Source organism: Mastomys coucha, unplaced genomic scaffold (genome assembly GCF_008632895.1).
Source record: "Mastomys coucha isolate ucsf_1 unplaced genomic scaffold, UCSF_Mcou_1 pScaffold6, whole genome shotgun sequence".
Classification (NCBI taxonomy): domain Eukaryota; kingdom Metazoa; phylum Chordata; class Mammalia; order Rodentia; family Muridae; genus Mastomys; species Mastomys coucha.
The window spans coordinates 5,427,017-5,442,108 of NW_022196912.1; the positions used below are offsets into that span (position 1 = coordinate 5,427,017).

At 46.2% G+C, this 15,092-nt stretch overlaps 1 protein-coding gene and 1 pseudogene across 1 annotated transcript in view; both read left to right on the plus strand.

Annotated features, from left to right (window-relative positions):
* Positions 1–15,092, plus strand: part of Kcnk12 (potassium two pore domain channel subfamily K member 12) — a 40,662-nt gene that overhangs the window by 12,416 nt on the left and 13,154 nt on the right. The gene's annotated exons all lie outside the window — the stretch shown is intronic.
* LOC116080374 lies at positions 1,236–5,850 on the plus strand (annotated as a pseudogene).

Below are 15,092 nucleotides of genomic sequence, written 5' to 3' on the forward strand. Positions count from 1 at the left end.
GAGGCCAGCCTGGTCTACAGAGTGAGCTCCGGGACAGCCAGGGCTACACAGAGAAACCCTGTCTCAGAAAAACCAAAAAATAAAATAAATAAATAAAATAAATAAATAAATAAATAAATAAATGAAAAAAAGTAAACTATGAAACCTCCACTTACAACCCAAGGACAAGCTGGACAGGGGAATCAGTTTAAGATCACCCTCTGAGGTTCACCTGAGCCAAGTAAGAACCCTTGTCAAACAAACAAACCTTTAAAAGAAGAAGAAGAAGAGAAAGAGGGGAGGAAGACGCAGATAATGGCCATGATAAGAAAACTCCAGGATTTAAGCCATCCGTGGTTATTCCGGGCCAGGTGTCCCAGCACATTAAAAATGAACAGAATTTGAAGCCAGCAGCTGCAGAGCGTCCACTGATGCCTGGAGCAGCCTCCGCGGTCCCTGTGGTCAATTCACAGGCAATAACTACATAAGACTTGCTGGGCCATTGAGAAACGTGGATGACAGGTTGGACAGCTGCAGCAGGCACTCAGGCTGTGGAGCTGCCCAGCAGAGACTTGCTGTGGACCTGACAGGTAGGGCAGGCCTCGCAAACTCCTAGGTGAGCACTGTGTTATATCTGCAGTTTAAAGATGAGGAATCCTGCATGAGAAAAGGGTTCAGCTTGCATCTATGTGCTCAGTGCTGAGGACCTTGGGTGGCCCAGCCATGACCTGGGCTCCTTGACGTCTCCTCTAAAGCAGTGCTTTACTCCACCCCAGTCCAACAGGTTCTAGCCACTCCCTTACAACGACCAATATGTGCACAGCAAGAAAAAAAATGAGATTTAGTAGGTGCATACCTGTAATCTCAGCACTTGGGGGATAGAGGCAGGAGGATTAGAAGTTCAAGGCCAATTTGGTCAACATAGCAAGTTCCAGGCTCGCCAGGGCCGCATGGTAAGATTTAGTTTAAAAAACAATAGCTGTTCATTGTAACTTTAATTTTTTTTAAAACCTTATTTTTAATGATGGTTCTTAAATGCTTTAAACCCCCCCTTCTAGCCCACCACCCTCCAGAGGTATTGGGAAAGAAAGGATATGAGGGAAGTGGACCTGTTTAGAAAGGTTCTTTGGAGCAACTCTCATTGTGTTGTCTGGAAATGAGCAGTTCAGTTCACGGGTCAGCAGTGGCAGCTCAGTCCGCTCGAAGACTTCACTGATCCACCAGCAGTCTAGTTTGGTAGAGTCAGGATAGCAGACATGAGTCAGCAGAGATGGCACAGCCAGGCTTCAATGTCTGCTCGAGTCAACAGGAGGGACCAAGAGAACCAACCCCCAGAAGACTCTCAGGGAAGCAAAGATCAGCAAGATGTGAGACCCACAAGCTCTGCAGAGTGAGCTCTATAAGCAAGCCTCGCTCAGCCTCCTTCACCGTCCGTCGAATCCTATTTATACCCTCCAAACATCACATGGCCTCCACCAATCTTGCCTTACCATGTGTCTTGCCTCAGCACATGAGTCTGACTTAGCAAAACTCTATGTACTCTGTCTCAGCCAACATCACTCTGGCCATCAGCTGGAGTCTGTGGACATGGGAGGATACTGCAGCACATCAACACAAGTTTTTTTTGGTGCATTTTTCTCTCTGGAGTCCTGACAAATGCAGCTCAACTATGAAATGTAAGGCAGGTCAATACATGCGTGTTGTTAACAATGAATCCTTCATCGCATGTCCTTTCACGTGCTTGCCTTAGCAGAACATCCTCTCTCCTGTGTCTGCTTTGGTGAAATTTTCCTTCATTTGTCTGCCTTAGCCTTTCACCTGTGTCCACTTCAGCTAAACTTTTCTTCACATATTTGCACCAGTAAAACACCATCTAACACAACTGACTTTCCAAAGAACCCTTAAGTTTCCACTTTAGTGCATGGTGGTACACGCCTTTAATCCCAGCACTGGGGAGGCAGAGGCTGGTGGGTTTCTGTGAATTCTAGGCTGGCCTGGTCCACAGAGTGAGCTCCAGTACAGCCAAGGCTACACGGAAAAACCCTGTCTCAAAAAATAATAATAAAATAAAACAAACAAAAACAACAATAAAACAACAAGCAAAGCTACATAAGGAACAGAATTGACTCCTGCCTCAGCTCACCTTTCCTTAGTCTTCGAGTCCATAAATGTCACCAGTACCACAGAGCTGTCCCAAGTCTTTCTTCATAACTTTCCATGTCGTGTAGCCCAGGCTGGCCTACAACTCAACATGTAGTCAAGGCTACCTTTGAACTCCTAATCCCCCTACCAAGTGCTGAGATTACATTTATGAGCCACCATGCCCAACTTACCAAAGATCTTTAAAACCATAGATCCTGTCAATGTGTGCCCTTGCCTGAAACCCTCCAGTGAATTTACACTGCCCCAAATTATGTTCTTCCTTCTAACTGCAGGAGCCTGGTGTTGCTTCCTCCTTTGCTCCTTTACTGAAACCACGTTGAACATCTTCTTAGACCTCAGGACATTAGCAGTCACTTTCTTAATCTTGGGCACACTGCCCTGTGAGTTACTGATGCATAACTTCTTGTTGTCTGGAGCTAAAATGTCACCCCTCACGGACCCTTCCTGGCCCGAGGCTCCTCTCACTTGGTTTCTGGCTGCCCTAAGCGTACTCGTTCTTTTCAGAAATCCCTGTCACTTTCCTGCCCACTCCCTGTGTTCCAGGACAGGGACCTCATCTCTTGTATATTCACTGCCTGGTGTTTGCAGAACAAAGAAGTAAACTCCCAAAGGTTTTTGGGGGTGGGCATTGTTTGTTTCGTATATGTATGCAATGTGCTTTAATCGTCCCTTCTTACTCTTTTTTGTTTTGTTTTGTTTTTGTTTTTTTTGGTTTTTTGGTTTTTTTGTTTTGTTTTTTTTTGTTTTTTTTTTTTTTTTTTTTTTTTTTGAGACAGGGTTTCTCTGTGTAGCCCTGGCTGTCCTGGAACTCACTCTGTAGACCAGGCTGGCCTCAAACTCAGAAATCCGCCTGCCTCTGCCTCCCAAGTGCTGGGATTTTATCCCTCTTCACCCTCCCTCTGAGCCCCTCATCTTTACAGGTGAACCACCTTCTCCTTGCATGTTTCTTTTCTTTTGGAAGAGGGTCTCATGTATCCTAGACCAGCCTTGAACTCACTGAGTAACCAAAGATGACCTTGAATGTCTGACCCTCCCACCTTTTCCTCCTAAGTGCTGGAATCACAGCCTATGTTACTACATTCAGTTCCCGTTTTAACATCTATAAAATAGGAGTGCCCACAGACCTGGTCTCTCATGGTGTGTGGGAGATAGTACATGACAGTGTACGGTGGCTTTCATGTTAACGATTCCTCTAAGATAGGCTGTGCTCACCTGAATACATGATCAGGTCACATTGTGGCCAAGAAGCTGACCCTAGATCCTATGTCTGACAGGGTGGGTATGCTGGAGAACAGTGAGGACAGGGGAAGGACCAGGCTGCCTCAAGCATGTTAAATAATGACCTGCCATTCTCTCAATGGCAGACCATGAGGGCCAGACAGAATGTGTTGACTTGGAGCAGAAGCCATTATAAATTCCTGAGTGCTGTAGAAGACTGTCATTGCCACACAGTCAGGCAATCTAGTTAGCTCAAACCAGCAGCATCTAGATTGCCTAGAAACAGCCAAGTAATTGTGAAATCACTTGTCTTAGCTGTTTACTAACATTTCAGTCACCCACTTCCAGCTGTCCCCTCCCTTGATCAAAAGCTCGGTGTCTCTGACAGTAGTGCCAACTTTGAGTGACATGTACTTGGTCTGTATATTTAGCTCTGGCCCACTGTGTGATCCCACACTCCTCCAACACGATTGCCATTGTGAATTGTTTTGAAGTTCTGAGTGGCTCATGGTGTTCTGTTTTGTAGCTACAGTTGGTATGGACAGTTAGTGGGATTTGTCAGATGGATGTAGAAGCTGCACACAAGTCCTTTCACAATGCTCTTGTGGGGAGGCCCTAACCAGGGTCAAGGGAGAGCCCTCAAATAATAGACTGGAGGATATAATGTAGCAGCCTAGGAGGAAATCAGGTGGAAAGAGCCAGAGAGAGGAGCTAGAGGGTGGACTTTTGGAAAATGGCCATAGAGGACTTCAGCTCCCAGCACCTACACTGAGCAGGCTACAGTCACCTGCAACTTACCACTCCAGCTCCAAGGGGTCTGATGCCCTCTTTTGCTCACCAGAGGTACCTGTACTTATGTGCACATACCCACCATCAGATACACACACACACACACACACACACACACACACACACATACACACACACACACACACACACAGGAGACAGGCAGACAGATAGACAGACAGGAGAATAAAATACATCTTGGGGGCTCAAAAAAGACCACATACAAAGATTGGGGACAAGGGGTTAATAGGGCCTGGGACTCTCCACAGTGGATTGGAGCCTCCACAGTGGATTCAGCAGAGCAGCCTCCTGTGTTCTTCAGTGAGAACGGCACTAGGGCTGGGTTGTAGTAGAAGCAGCATATAACGATGACCTTAATTCATGGAGTCTCTGTCCTCACACTCTCCTTTACCCTCATCTAAATCCCTGCTTGCTTGCTTTCTTCTTAATGTTTTCTCATAAAACCTCACTGCTTTTATGGCTGTTTATGGCTGAAGGGCACCCCAGATGCTTACTCCAAGCTGGTACTCTGATGAATTCTATCCAGGGCTAAGCGGGGAGGGGGAGGGGACACCAGGCCTGCTAGAAGAAGCCCCATTATGCCAGGAGTCAGTGCATCTGTGCATCTCCAACTCTGCTTCCTGCCATGTTTTCCCTGTTGGGCGCTGTACTGAAATGACATTCAGAGCTGCCCTCCAGCCTTCGGCCCCAAGCACAGGGTGGCCTGTCACTACAGCTGTGCCTTAAACCAATAGACTCCACTCAAACCAGCACCCAACCCTATTAAGAGTTAAAGAGCTTAGAAGGAGAGAGCCCAGGAAATGTGATATAGATGCAGGATGGGGGTGTTACACTGATCACCATCTTCATTTTCCAGAACATTTATCAGACATCGTGTCCCAGTTCAGCATCCAGAAAACATGACTCCGTTTATCTGTTTACTCAACAAGCGTTTGTTGGATGTCCTCTGTGTGTACAACCTTAAATCCCTGGGCACAACACTATAACATTCTAGTTATGGAAGATAGGCAACTGGCCAACAAATTCATGAGCATTGGATGGTGACATGTGACAAGAAGAAAACCACAGGGGCAGCTGTGGAGATCCATTCAAGCTTACTTATGCATGAAAGCCCTGGGGTCAAACTCCAGCCTACTTCTGACCTGTCAGACACTACATGCATGTGGAACATTTACATACCTGCAGGAAAAACACTCATACACAATTTAAAAACAAACAAACAATGAGTTTGAGCAGTTGACTTAGGCCGTTCTCTTGGCCCAAAGAGTCCTCAGCAGTGGGTGAGTCAGTCACAGGGCATCCAGCAGCTACTACAGGACTAAGCTCTGTGTCAGGAGGGGAGGGAGACCCACAAGTGAAAGAACTGGAGGCTGAAAGCAGGCTAAAGAAGAAGCCCAGGCTGAAATTGAACAGTACCGCCTGCAGAGGGGAAAGGAGTTCAAGGCCACAGAAGCTGCGGCACTGGGGTCCCATGGCAGTTGTAGCAGTGAGGTGGAAAAGGAGACCCAGGAGAGGATGGCCGTCCTCCAGAACTACTTCGAGCAGAACAGAGATGCAGTTCTGGTTAACCTCTTGGTCTTTGTATGTGACATCTGACCAGAAATCCATGAAAACTACCGCATAAACGGACAGGAGGCAGAAGCGCCTGCTCTGTGGGTTGGCCTGAGATCTGCCCCCCCATAGAACAGGAAACCTCCATGAAGCTCGAGTTCTGTTCTGGAAGGCATTAAATTATTTCTCTATGCTGTTGTAGGATCCTTCACATTTTGAGAGTATCAAAGCTAGCTTTTTGTACAGACTTATGACATACCTAAAGTTTCATCTTATCTTTTTTTTTTTTTAATTCTGTTTTGAGATAGAATCTCATATAGCACAGATTGGGCTTGAACAACAATTATTTATTCATTTATTCATTTATTTATTTATTTAATGTATATATGAGTACACTGTACCTATACTGATGATTGTGAGCCATCATGTGGTTGCTGGGAATTTGAATTCAGCACCTCTGCTCGCTCCAATCGTCCCTTCTTGATCTCCAGCCTAAAAGATTTATTTATTATTATATCTAAGTACACTGTAGCTGTCTTCAGACACACCAGAAGAGGATGTCAGATCTCATTATGGGTGGTTGTGAGCCACCATGTGGTTGCTGGGATTTGAACTCAGGACCTTCAGAAGAGTAATCAGTGATCTTAAGTCGCTGAGCCATTTCTCCAGCCCCATCATCTTATCTTGTATGTCTTTAAGGAATGTGTGTCACCTGTTTTCCTGTGTCTCATGCAAGTAACTTGACTTTTTTTCTTTATTAGTGAAGTAGAAAAAAAAATCTTTGAAGAAAGAAAGGAAGTAAATTGTTCCCTTCTACTTTCTTAAAGGTCAGGAGCATTATCTATGAAAAGGTAATAAAAGCTATGTGTAACTCCTATGAAGAGCAGCTAGCCTTACGGTACTCTATCCTGCATAATTTAGGACAGTGAGTATGATATGCTTGCTCCAGCTGCTGTTAGTGTATCCTAACCCAAATCACTAGATGCTAGGACTCAACTTGTTAAATGTTATTTGATGTGCTTGTAATCATTTAAAAGTAAAACTCTTGCCTTTCAAAACAAACAATGATAACAAATAGCTTGGCTGTTTAGAGAGAGGGAGGCTGGACCAGGCTTAGGGCCAAAAGCTAGAGCTCTGAGCTCATCTCAATACAGTGCTGAGCAGGGAGAACTTGGGAAAATCACAGGGAAGAAGTTGGAGCGGCACAGACGCACTGACTCCTGGGATACGAACTTGAGATCGGCCATTTTCATATGGTCTTAGACTGGGAAGAGATAAATGTAGGTGTTCAGAGGTTCAGAGTATCTGCCTATGAGGACAGAGCCCTGAGGATGCTGGAAAATTTCCCAGCACCAGTAGAAGTTGTCACATGTATATTTCAAAAATCCATTCATTAATAGCAAAATACATGCTGGTCTTAGGAGTCCCCGGGTTAATTCAGCTACATGGGTAAGAGCGCCCTTCCTCATCACAAGTCTATTTAGAAGCAAAGAGCTCAAGTTTGCAGGAGAAATATAAGAAATAGAAGCATGGTGCTGAGTAAATCTACAACCCCCAGGGCCCAGGACTCCATGGTAGACCATGAGGGCCAGGACTCCATGCTAGACCACCAGGGCCCAGGACCCCATGCTAGACCACCAGGGCCCAGGACCCCATGCTAGACCACCAGGGCCCAGAACCCCATGCTAGACGACCAGGGCCCAGGACCCCATGCTAGACCATGAGGGTCATGACCCCAGGCTAGACCATGAGGGCCAGGACCCCATGCTAGACCACCACAAAGGCCCAGGACCCCATGCTAGACCACTAGGGCCCAGGATCCCATACTAGACCAGCAGGGCCCAGGACCCCATGCTAGACCCCCAGGGCCCAGGATCCCAGGCTAGACTCCTCAGAAGAGCCTTTTGTTGTAACACAGCTGTCTCTGCACCTGGGTGACAGTGCTGGGGGTCTTCTTTCCAAGGGAGCTCCTACATGTTACCTGTTGGCCTCAGCCCTGAGCAAACTATTTACCCAAAGAAAGCAAGAGTTTAATTGAAGTTTAGTCAGGCATTTCTAATCTACGAGCTCTGTGCTCCATTCTTAGCCTTCATCTTTGAGATTCTGGACGTGTTCTGCCCCTGTCAGCACAAACAGCAAAGGAAGGTGTTTGCACAGTGTGAAGCAGCTACACACATTACTCTTTACACCCTCATCTCTATCCTGTGGTGTTTGCACAGTGTGAAGCAGCTACACACATTACTTTTTACACCCTCATCTCTATCCTGTGGCAGTAGGTACAACATGTACCATTATCTGCAAACAAGGAAACTGAAAAAAAAAAATTAGGTTATGGGGGATGGAGATGGCTGGCTGTTACAACTTGCTGTCCTTGCAGAGGGCCCAGGTTTGATCCCTTCACCTACACAGCAGCTCATAACTGTCTACAACTCCAGTTCTAGCACCCAGTGCCCTCTTTTGGCCTCTGCAAGCACTGGGCGTGCACACGGTGTGCAGGCAAAACACTAGCACACATAAAATAAAATAAATCTAAAATAAAAATTTAAAAGATCACATGACTTTCTGGGATCGAGGAGCCAGCTCCTAACAGAGCTGAGCATCTAACCCAGGTGTTGCTGATACCATGCCTGGTCCACCCCACCCCACACAGTTGGTACTCTGAATGACAAATGTAGAGGCATAGAGCTACTGATCAGTGATGGAGGGAGGGAACCTGCGTCCTGCCTTTTCTGACAGTGGCTTCCTGTTTGCTCCAGGGAAAGCTTAGCATGTCCCCAGCCGTTCCAGATCTCAGACAACCACCGCTAACTCTGCAGTCTCAGCTCTAGCCAAGGTTGGCAGAGAGTGTACACGGAACTCCAGGTCTGTGTTCACAGTGCTGCCTCTCCTTCGTCTCCCCTCATCCTTCCATCTCCACACAGCCCCAGAGTGCCACTCTGCAGAGCCAGCCTAGTCGTGTGGGCTTCCTTACCCTCCTCTTTTATTTGACTTCTGTCTGTGGTAGTTCTTCCCTCACAGCCTCGCTAAGCTCTCACCTATGAATGGCTTCCCTTCTCACCCAGCCTTGTCATTATTAAAAATAATAAGCCATAGCCAGGCACAACGGTGCACACCTTTAATCCTAGCACTTGGGAGGCAGAGGCAGAGGTGAATCTGAGGTCAGCCTGATCTACAGAGTGAGTTTAAGACCAGACTGGGTTACAGGGTTAGACCCTGTCTCAAGAACCATACAAATAAACAAGCTAAAACAAAAGAATGGGCTGGCAGACATGGGTAACTGCCTACCCTGAAATCTGAGGTTGATCTCCAGGTCCCACATGGTGGAAGAAGAGAGCTCCCAAAAGTTACACTTATCTCCAGTCATTGCACACACATGCCCTCAGACACATACACATAAATAAATTTTTAAAAAGGCAATAACATTTCATTTTTTTTTAAGATTTATTTATTTCATTTATGAGTACACTGTTGCTGTCTTCAGACACACCAGAAGAGGGCATCAGATCCCATTACAGATGGTTGTGAGTCACCATGTGGTTGCTGGGAATTGAACGCAGGACCTCTAGGAAGAGCAGTCAGTGCTCTTAACCACTGAGCCATCTCGCCAGCCCCGCAATAACATTTCTTTAAAGAAACCAAGAGCCAAAAAAAATTAGAAGAAAAGGTGGAATATTCCCTATTTCTGTCACTATAACAATTCTAGAGAGTGACGTCTAAGTCTTGATAAAAATTTGGGGTATTGCTTTTCAAGTATTTTTTTTTTCACGCATCCTTTTTAGTAGATACATAGTATTCCTTAGAGAGGATGTGCTGGGTTTGTCAGAAGTATGTGCATCTCTCCGGAAGGCCTAGCTCATGGCCCCTCCCAGGAGGACCCTAGTGAGGAGAGTGAGTAATTGGGTTGTCTGGGGGTGGGGAAGGGGGTGGGTTATGTTTGGTACATGGTACGTGTTAGCTCCAGAGGGGCCATTTAGAAGGCTGGAAAATTACAGAGTGCTCACACTCAGCCCACGTCTGCCAACAAAGGGCACCTACAACAAGTCCTGGGAAATTATAGCTTTTGCAGTCTGAGCTTCTCAGACAGGAGAAAAGTACACGGGACCCATGTGTCTGAATAAGAATGCTGGGGCAATGATGCAGCCATCCTCGAGCCTGGGAGGGAAGCGCTGAGAGAAAAGGCTTTCCCAGCCTCTACCCTGTACACCCACCGTCTGAGGTGCCAGGAAGCGAGCTCCTCCAGGTTGTCACCTCAGTGAGGGAGGGGGACTCAGGCCAAGATGATGTGGAAGATACCGAGGGGAGAGCTTCCTTGATGCAGCTCTGCCCTGAGACACCTCTGGCCACCATATATCTATGTATGCATGCATACCCAAAACCACACACGAACACAGAAACACATAGACAAATACACACAAAAGAGGTGAGAATGGGGTGCATTTCTAGAATGTTCCTGGCCTTTCGTTGGGTGGGGTAGAACATGCCTGGGGCTTCCGCACACCTGGAGTTCCCTGCTCCTTTGTTGGTGCTCCTCGGAAGGACTTCTCCCCTCCTGCCAATCACAGGAACTGCTATGCGAACTGAAGCCAGGATGCTGATGCTTCACTTTGAAAATACTAGATGACCATTTCCAGACCTGAGTCAGTCACAGTGGGAATGGAGGACATCCCATCCCGTGCCCAGCTCCCAGGGGACCATACCACAGCAGCTACAAGGTCTCATGACCGTCCATGATCCAACCTCGGTTTAACAAAGACCCAACAGAACACATGCTTGGGGCCCATACCCTGTCACCTTCTGGAGTGTCCAGCCTCAGAGCAGAAGTCCCCAACAGCTCAGCAGAGCTTCCCTCACTTTAAGATTTCTGCTCTGAGACCCCCAGGTAATGTCATCAGAGATCACCAAGGTGACATCACCAGAGACCTAGAGAGAGGTTCGGCCATAGTGGGGTCCCTGATGGAGTTCTGACCCCCCTCTACCAATCCCTCACACAGTCACCTGAGCCTCAGTCTGTACATCCAAAGAAAGGGCCTGCTTAGGCATGTGTGAGAAATAAACATGTATTAAAATCTAAATCTGCAAAGGCCACTCAAGCTTCAGTGAGGAAAGTGTCACAGACCAATGACTCAGGTTTTTAAAAAGTGTAGCTGTCACCTGCTCTTGTGCTGATGGTAGTGGTCAGTGGTTGTCAGCGGTGGTCGATGGCGGTCGTGGGGATAGGGTCACCATCTAGTACCCTAGCACCTGTGTATACATAGATGCCTCAAGGGTTGGAGAGATGGCTCTGCAGTAAAGAGCAGGAGACCCAGGGTTAGTTCCCAGCATTCATGTGATGTCTAACAATCATCTATGACTTCTGTTAAAGAGGATCTGCTGCCCTCTTGTGGCCTCTGGGGACATTGCACACACATTGTGCACTGACATATATGCAGGCAAAACACCCATAACGCATCAAATAAGAATAATTCGTTTTTTAAAAATTTCTACCTCAATTTATTCCTTTAAAAGGATTATAGTCACATGCTAGCCTGTGAATGGACTGAGTGGGTGTATTTTGTTGTCTTTTTTGGGGAATTGAGTCTTAGGCAGTCCAAACTGATCCTGAACTTTCTATGTAGCCAAGGAAGATCTCGAATTTCTGGTCTTTCTCCTCTAGCTCTCCTGTGCTGGCATGATATGCCTGTGTTACCATAGTCTATGGAGTGCTGGTCACTGAACCCAGGACTTTGTGCATGCTCAAAGGTGTGCTCTCTCCCCACTAAGCCATTGTATTCCCATTCCATTCGCTGGTGTAGAAACCTGGACTCTTTTGCAGCCTGTTCTTACTTGTGATTCTGACAGGCACTGGCAGTGCTGGAAGGCAGCAGCCTGGCTACCGTCTCTTGGCACTGGTCCTCTCTCTCATGCCATCTATGCTGGACTTGTATGGTCACCATGTGATGGTGCTTGCAACCCTGTAGGCCTCTGAAAGTTCATCCTGCCTACAAGACTCCAGAAAAAGACGTGGGTTTTAGAACTCACTCAGGAGACCCTGGCCCTAGAGAAGCAAACCAAAGAGTGGCGATGTGACCAGCATTATGACCTATGTCTGTCATCTCAGCCCTTGGTAGATGGAAGCAGGAACATCATGAGTTCAAGGCCAGTCTGGAATACATGCATCACTGTGTCAAAACAAAAGAACTGAAGGTAGTAAGTGCTAAAGGCATTTTACACTTTATTGAGATATAAAGAAGTTCATTTGACAGGTTTTTATTGCATTTTCCTGTGTGGCTGTGTATGTGTGCACACACAGATGTACTACATACAGCCTGTGTGTGGAGGTCAGAGAACAATTTTCAGGAGTTTCCTCTCTTCCACTGTGTGGGTACTGGGAATTGAACTCAGGTCATTGAACTTGGCAGCAAGCACCTTTATCCTCTGAGCCATCTTGCTCACCCTTTTTATTATTTTAGATGGGGTTTCATTCTGTAGTCCAAGCAGGCCTCAAATTCAAAGCAATCCTCCTGCCTCAGCCTCCTGGGTGTTGGGATTATAGGCATGTGTTGCCATACCTCATTAATTTTTTTTTATTATTTTGCATATGTGTCTGGGGGTGGGGACTTAAAAGACATGCAGCAAGGTCAAGGACAACTTGCTTGGGGTTGGTTCTCTCCTTCCACTTTCTGGGGCCTGGGGACTGAATTTGGGTCATCAGGTTTGTCAGCAAGCACCTGAACCTGCTAAGCCACCTCATTGGCCTTAGACTAATTTTTTAATATTATTTATTTTATGTGTGTAGCTGCTGTAGAGGGCCCACGGGGGACCAGGGGACAGTCTCAAAAGTCGGTTCTTTTTCTGCCATGAAGGTTCTGGGGACTCCGATTTAGAGGCAAGCGCTTTTTCTGCTGTGTCCTCTTGCCAGCCACTAGAATCATTTTTTTTCAAAGCAAAAATGTTGTCCTGTTTATTGAGAATCTGTTTCTTGAGAATCCTGTTTATTGAGTCCTGAGATTTATAATGAACATGAAAGATACAAAAACTAGACTTGCATGCAATGGCATCTATCCTTGGGCTGGGAGGCCTTCATCAACCTGCAGGAGGGAGATGGCCCAATGATGACCACCTAGAAGGACCAGAGCAGATGAGCCATCCACAGGGGGCGCTATTTCTTTGGGTATAAGCATCCCCCTGCAGTTAGTGGGATAAATACAAACACAGCCTCCTGAGCAAGGTTCTGGAAGGAAGCTTTGCATCCTGGACTCCCTGCTGCCTGTACTGCAGCTGGAAACAGTGGCCAGGGTTGGCCATGTGGGCTCCAGCAGCCAGCCAAGCAGCCAGCCCATGTGGATCTGGTTTGGCTCTGTGACATCACAGGCAGGCAGCACTCCCAGAAGGCACTAACTTCTCACAGTGCCACTGGCCAACACTGAGGTCAAGGATTTGGCTTCTCTGTAAGTCTCTTGTGTCTCTGTGCTCTGTGGTTGTCCCTCTGTATGACTCTAAGCCCTCACTGCTTCCTCTAATAGAATCACATGAGAGCCTCCTTGTTGCCTTGGTTTATTTTAAAGGAGCTATCTACCAATATAGCCACATGCAAAGTGATGGGACCCAGCAAAGGAAGTGGGCCCAGTCCAGCCTGACATGGGCCTCAGAAGCCTGTGAGTACATCCTGGCTGCCCATCATTGGAGGAAAAGAATTAGGCAGAAGGATGATTAAGGATGCTCAGAAATGATGATGATGATGATGATGATGATGATGATGATGATGATGATGATGATGATGATAATTAATAAGTGAGAAGTTCAAGTTTGAAACCCAGCACGGCAGCAATCCCTCCACGCTGCTCTGCCATGGGGATGGTCTTGGGCAACAAGGAGTCCAGGACTCTGTAGTGATAACTTTTGGAATTTTGGTATATTTTAAAAACACAGAAATACTATCAAGATATGTTTTCATTTTAACATGCAGACTGATGAAGCTTTGCCTGGCATTAGAGATTTAATGCAACTTCTATAGGCACTGCAGCTCTAGGCCTGGCCACAGATAAACATCTTACTCCATCCTCAAAACTCAATATTATAAAATAGCTACTGGAGCTTATGGTCCTATGCCCTCAGGGACAGTTGGGATGACCTTGGAAAGGAATAGACTGACTTCCTGGGGATTCATCGTGCATTCAGGAATTATAGATGAACATTTCAAAGGAGAAATTAAAATTATGGCCTCCATAAAGAGAGAGATGCAGTTTAAAGCAGGTGATAGTGTTGCTCAGCTGCTGCTGTTTGTCTACAGCAGAAGCAAAGCTGCTACGGCAGAAAGAGCTGGAGAGGTCTCCTGAAAACCGTGGCCACTACCCCCAAAATTGCTTATTTTATTGGAAATGTCCCTGTTTATAATTTCTCGGTACACATAGCACAATTAAAGGCTTAAATCAGGAGGATGGAAATTTTGGAATTTTGGGTTCTTTAAAAAACACAGAAATATTATAAGAATGTACTTTTGTTTTAATCTAAAGTGTAGGATGTATGCTGACAGTCGGAAGCAGCTGATTATGATTTGCCTCGTGCTCTAGCAGAGGTGTGGTTTTGCAGCTACAGACAGTGTCTGCCATTGTACGATGTTTGGAATTCTAGGAACTCTTTAAAGAGTACATAATTATATACTAAAACCCTCCAAGAGGCAGGTTTGGTGGTTGGTAGTCATGGGGGGTGGGCGTGGGGGGTTGTTAGTAGCCGTGCTCAAAGAAGAAATAAGAAAAGAAATTAGATTTGGAGATCTCTACCTCTCTCCCCCTTTATCCTTCTCTCTCTCCTATCTAGTGATAGGGGTGAGATGGGGAGGATAAAGGATGGAAAAGACTAGCTACAGGGCACTTTAGAGGGATGAAAGCAGGCGAGCATCATGGGAGCCAATGCTCCAGGCACTGAGCAAAGAATTTCATGAATGCTTAAATGTGGGACGCAGACAGCAGTGTTCTCACTTTGGTTTTACAGAAGATGGAAATGGCTTTGAAGTGGATGTCTTCACTATCCCTTCACAACGGCAGAAGAGCAAGCATTCGACCACAGGGAAGGCATTTCTGTAGCCCACAGTCTATTTTCTAATATATTTTCTATCCACCTGTATTAGTTTTATGTGATAAAATACCCTAACAATAGCAACTTTAAGAAAGGTTTAATTTGGCTTACAATCCCAGGTTATGGTTCATTGTAGGAAAGTCAAGACAAAAAACTTGAAGCAGCTAGTCATATCCACATTCAGGAAAAGCATGCCTACATACTTACTTGTGTTTAACTCCTTTCAACAGTCCAGGGTCCTGGATTTGGGGAAACCTGCCTCCCACGGTGGGATGTGCATTCCCACATTAATTAACATGCCCTCAAAACAAAAAAAAAAA